We start from the raw sequence: 6,552 nt of genomic DNA on the forward strand, positions 1-6,552 counted from the left end.
TCCCCGCGAATCATTCGCGCTCATCGGGAGGACGGACTAGAAATTGAGACATTTCTTGCGTGAAAAGACCATTTAGGGATGGTATATGACTATTTGCTATGCGTGATCCGGGAAATGAAAGCTGGTCTACGAGCTTGACCACTCTTCCTTCGTGCGGAAAACACATCACTCTGAAGAGTGATGAGACAATAGCTTTCATGCAATAAATATAGTCCCGTCCAAGGAGTAGATTGTAATCCAGGGGTCCTTGAACTACCATTACGTTCATGTGAATGGTTTTCCCTCTCAAAGTTATGGGCACATTGGGAAGGATCCCTAACGGTCGACTGGTTCCTTTATCAAAACCTGTTAGATTTCTCATCTCAGGCAAAAGCGATGGTGAACCAAGCGCTTTCCAAGCAGTTGAGGAAAGGATACTCACAGAAGCCCCCTCATCTATGATGATACCTGCCATAACCATTCTACATATTTGAACAATAATCCGGAATGGTATACTGGCCGGTAAACGGGTCTGCCTAGTTGATTCCAGTCGAAGGAGACAACTAGGTTGCTTGGAGGTGGGACCGAATAGACGGCCGGGTATGACTCTGACGAACTTCCTTCCTGCGGTAAAGGAACGGGTAGATTGCCCCCATGTTTGTTGGAGTCTGTGCTTATGAAAAGAATTTGGACGGTGTCATCCTTGTTCTCTTCAGTGACTATATCATCTGAAGATGGAACCTCTGAAGGCAAGATCGGGTCAACTTCCGGCTCGACCTTTTGACTTTCATCTGGTATGGATTCAGATGGTTTATCTTCAATGGTAGGTGCTTCGGCTGACCACCTGAGCGGGCCAGCTGGATTTTCAACTAGTGATGGACTCGACAAGAGTTTTTTATATCCAGGAGGAAGTCGTAACGGTGAAACCGGACGATCATCAAAAACTCTTTTAGCTTCGTCTAAGAAGGTACAACGGTGGATGGCATGATCGCCTTCGCAGTTTACAAGGAAATCTATATTTTCCTTTTTGTCCTAGGGCTTCACTTTCACTAGTTGACGGTGTGTTTTCAACATGATTATCAGAGGTTGAAGACACCGGGTTGTGCAAACGAGGAGACCAGTCCCTTAAGATCCAAGGGATGTAAGGACAATCTCTGTGATAGTGGTGTCCTTTGCAAATGACACATGGTGATTTAGGCCTGGTCGGCGCAGTGTGTGGATTTTCGTTAGACGACACTCGTTTGCCCCCGTTCACTTTTGGCTCCTTCTTCTTCTTCTCTTTCTTCTTCTTTTCCTTCTTCTCCTTAGGTACTTGACTTTTGGCTTTACCAGCCCCATCAAGCGAAGAGGAAGGAGGAGAGGAAGAATTAGAGGAAGTAGTAGGTTGGTGGGTAACTCTGGACTCGTCTAATTGCTAATTCGATTGTTCAGGAATTGCGGTGTTCTGAACGACAGAGGTTGAGAAGAGAATTACAGGCAAACCAATTGTCAGTCCTGGAAGAGACAATGTGGCCATATGGGGTGCACCAACATCTCCCCAAGAGGAGAAAGGACTAGGATTTCCTCCAAGGGGAATTCCTTGGTTGGTGGATTCCATTTTCTCAACCCAAGATCAACGTAGGAAAGGGGTAATGAATATTCCGTTTAAAATAAATTTTTAGACGCTTTGACACAACTTGTTTTTTCAGTTCTTAAGAGTCGAGAAAAAACAAAAGATGACTCTAGTCGCCTTTGATTTTTAATGAGCCTGAAGTGACAAGTGCTCAGATGGACCTTTTCTGTTAAGGAGTCTGAAAAGGAACGAAAGGGACTACTCTGGAAGTCTAGGTAGAGGGAGTACCAAACCAATCGCAAAATTGCAGAATACTTTTTACGGTACAACAGTCAATCTTCCCGAATGTTGTGTTCAGTGCATTGCAATCGATAGGGCGGCAGACACGGCTTCCTATGGATAAAGGATTTAAGCCTATAGGGGTCTCCCAAAATATACTTGACGGTGCGTGGGAGCACAAGTCCATACTGGCACTTATCGTCTCAAAGTGGAGGAATCACCCAACCATCAGTGAGAACAACAGTTACCAGGCTTTACAACGCCGGAATACGTCTCTAGCCTAGACCTCTAAATGTTGTGCGTTAAGTTCCAAAGCGTTGTTAGATTCATTGAATTTATTTTAAGTTGATCTTGTTTATGAAGTTTGCCTTTCGGGTTCACCACGAGATGTAGATGTAATTCCTAAAATGAAATCTAAAGATGATAAACAAACTTTTTATCTCTTTTGTGCAATGAAAATCCTAGCTACTAGGGAAAAGAAAGACAAAATATTTTCACAAAGAGCAAAGAGCACACTGTAAATGCACTTTCCTAAATCAAGCCAAACAAACTGTCTATATGCAAATGCACATGCATGTATTTGTTTTTCGACTTTCTTAGTATATAGATGCTAAAAAGAAAGTTGATGCACAAATCTGAATTTCTTTTCAAGCGACAAATATAAACAAGCTTCTTTTCGAAATCAAAAATAGAGATGATTACGACACCTTACGATTTTGAAATGAATACTTGTTTCTGACACTAGAAAATTACAAATTCAGACCAAAGGCAATAGTAACAGGATAATCGACCATCAACAGCAATCAAACTTTCTCCTACGATCGAAATCGACACTTGCGACAGATTCGAATCAAAGGACGACAGTACGACTATGCTACTTTTGCAAAGGAAAACTGTAAATGACTCAACAAACACACAAAAACATCTACAGTTCTTTTGTACAAAGGAGGCGGAATAATAGCAAAGAAAAGGGGTTTCAAACATACATATACTGATCACAGGCAGCAAAATTCAGGAATAGAACTGGAAAGGATGATCCACAGAAGCCACAACTACACAGAGCTAGTCTGATCAGCGCACCTGTAACACATGGAATCTGAAATGTAGCGTAGGTTGTCCCTTCGGGAAGTGTGCTGAAATTCAGAATCTCTAAACAATACCTGCGCTAGGCCAGAAACGAGACTCTATTCAGGTTCCGGGTCATAGTTTGTAGTTCAATTCTTGGTTTTTGGCCGAGTAAAAAGCAATCAGTAATGCAACAATCAGGGGTAGATCTAAGGAGGATCTAAGAGCTATCACAAGGGCAATCAGATAGTTTTTGAATCATTTGTTTAAATCATAAACAGATCCAGTGGATGGATTGAAGCAGCAGTTATCTACTTTGCATTTGTTATGGCAAATGCAGTTCGAATGCTACTTATAAGTTTATGAAACAAACAACAAAGAATGATAAACAAACAAACTAATTATCTCCCCAGCGGAGTCGCCATTTTGTTACAGGGAAAAGTGTCTATTTAGAACTTCTCTATCCCACTAAGGTGTGACAGCTGCCTTAGAAACAAACAGAGAAAAGCTACTTATGTTTTTCCTTTATGAATTATAGATAGAGAGGAATATAAAGACTAACCTCTGTCTTGCGCCAATCCTTTGATTCGATCCCTCTCTTCTTTGATAGTCCCCAGCTACCTGCTCCCTTGCACACCCAGCTTCACAAAGTACCTGTAAGATCACAGAAGCATAGCACTATACAAAGACATGGATCTATATTCATAAACAACTTAGGATAAGATTTAAATTGACCATACAAATGTAACAAGCATCAATGATACAAAAGCATGGAGGAAAACTCAAATAGCTTTTATTGATAAACAAGAAAAGATCCAGGAGGAGTTACAACCAGTTGTTCCGACCCAGCATCAACCTCCCAGCAAAGAAATCCCTCTTCACCTCAAACAAAGCTTAGATCACCCAACAATCTGATGTTTGTCTCTAGAAACCAACAACAATTCCTTACAATATGCAAAATTCCAGCCTCCAGATCTCTTGGATGAGGGATCCATATATAGATATCTGTAAGGGGGATGAGTCAGCTTGTGATTTGATTAGTGTCTTCTCTCTGACAGTTCTTGCTTCCACTTGGAGACTGAGGGCCTCTTACTCATCCTTGGTCGAATTCAGTGAGACAAGTGTCACAGGAGAAGATTCTGGAAGCTTCCATTGCCTCTCCACCTCGCGGAATGACACTGCCATTTGTCATTTCTCACCCATCGCACCCCATAGAAGGGACTTTTGAAATGCAACGCACCCTCACAGTGCATTTGGGTGAGATGCAACGCACCTAGCCAGTGGAGCAGCTGCAATGATCCTGTTTTGACCAATTTTGAGTAGTTTTTTCATGGAGAACTTCTGGGAGAAGTTGTAATCTGTTGACCTTGTTCCTTTAGGGGTTAGAACAACACTTTTAGGGGCTTAGGAGCCCTTGGTTTATGGACATTTCATGCTTGGTGTTGTAGGGCACAAAAATGTCTATAACACTTGGCTAAACACGCTGAGAAAATAAAGCACCATATTTGCATAGACGATTCCTAGGTCATTGCCAAGATTGATCATTTCCAGCACTGCAAGTTTACGGAGGCCATTGAGATTGAGAAAATTTCTAAAACCCTTAATAGATGATCGTTGGAAGATAAGAAATTGTTGTATCCCTTCCCTTTATTCCTAGGTTACCTCTTTTTTTTCTCCTTCTTTCTTCTTTAATTCCCTTTCTTTTTGTCAATTTTTGTTTCCTTTTCTTTCATACCCCCATTCTTTCTCGAGTGGTAAGAGATTGGGTTAATCCATTTCTTTGTGGTTCTTTTGGTTTTTGTTAGCTTTAATATTTTCCATCCTTCCTCGATGATGGTTTCCCTTATTTATTTTTATTAATAATAAATAAATAAATTATTTATTTATTTATATTTTTATTATTTAATATTAATTAATATTATAATATTAATAATTATTATTTTTTAATAATAACTTTATTATTATTAAATGTATCTAGTTTGGTTTCTCCCCTCCCATCTTTTTACTCATAATTTTGTTAGAAAAATTCTAACTTGAGAAAAATCTTTGATATTTTTATATATTCTTTACCTTTTGTTTCATTTTTCCTATTTTTATTTTTATTTATTCATTTATTCATTTATTTTAAAATTATGATAATAAATAATAATTAATTTTATTAAACTATTTATGTTCTCATTTTTATTTCTATTTTATATTTTCCTTGCCCCTTCCCTCCCTTTTTTTTAAATTCAACTTTAATGATTTTTATTTTCTCTCTATCATTTTGAAAATTTTATTATTTATTTTTATCAATTGGAATTTGATATGGTATTTGGTTCCAATTATCTACCTATGTCATGATGATGAACCATAGTAGGTTGTTAGAAGTTCTGTGCTGAAGATATTTTATATAACATCAAACCAAGTATATTTTATTCATTTACATAATTGTGCCCACAAGTACGTTTATTTTAGAATAGTTCTTCCATAATTTTAATTTAATTACCAATAATTATTAGGTGGATCGTGGAGATTTAACAATTTAACCTCCATGGAATATGCAAGAATATTCTTAGTAATATACATATATCATGGGTTAAGATTATCCCAAAGTTAGTTGTACTTATTTAATTTATTTATCTCAAATTAATTAATTGAAGAAAATATCATATCATATTGAGTGTGTGGTATTTATAAGCCATGATATTGGCCCATGGAATTCTAACAATAACTACTTAAATTAATAATTGTCATAGTAAAGTGGAGGTGAATCTTCATGGTTGAGAATATTTTTTAACCCATATATTAATTATCTATAATTATAATAATAATAATTTAAATAAATTTATAATTTAATTAATTTGTATAATTTTACATGAGCTATATCTTGGGGTGAATGTTCTGATGTTTATCAATGCCTATCAGCATTTGCAAATCATTTAATTTATAGGAGTTGTCTTCCATGCCATGTTTTGGAGTTTTGTGTGGCTTTTTTGACATTTTGCATATATGGATTCGACACCCTGAAAAATATGTTTCGATTGTGGAGAGTTTACCCATCAACCTTGTGATTTCAATGAATTCGTACTGGATGTTACACAAATTAAATCAAAAAAATAAATCGGAAATTTTTTCAAAAAGTCGCATAAAAGACAACTTGTACTTTATATGGTTACACTAGTTTACATGTAATTATACATTAGTCAACATTTATTAAGTAGCTTTGACAATTTCTAATTGGGTAATATTATAATTACCCTATTTGAAATTGATATATAAAAATGGATTAGATTATTTCTTTTTCTTTTTCTTTTAAATCTTACATTATGTTTATTTTGATTTTGTACATAAAATATTTTTTAGAGAAGAGGTGGAAATTTTTATGTTGATAAATGTATCTATTTTAGAATAGAGCTTACAAAATTTTAATTTAATTATCAATAATTATTGAGTGGATGGTAAGATCTAACCTGCAAAGATTAAATTTTGAAATTTCTCTCAAAAGTAGTGATGTTGATAGATGTGTCTATTTTGGGATAAAGCTTACATAATTTTAATTTAATCATTAATAATTATTAGGTAAATTGTAGGAATTTAACCTCCACATATAAAAAGGTTGAGATTTATCTTAAAAGTAATGTCATGGTTGAGATTTATCTTAAAAGTAATGTCATCTATTCACTTTTGATTAAATT

This window comes from Pinus tabuliformis, chromosome 6 (assembly GCF_031772625.1).
Source record: "Pinus tabuliformis cultivar Carrire ecotype Pingquan chromosome 6, CPIR1, whole genome shotgun sequence".
Taxonomy (NCBI): domain Eukaryota; kingdom Viridiplantae; phylum Streptophyta; class Pinopsida; order Pinales; family Pinaceae; genus Pinus; species Pinus tabuliformis.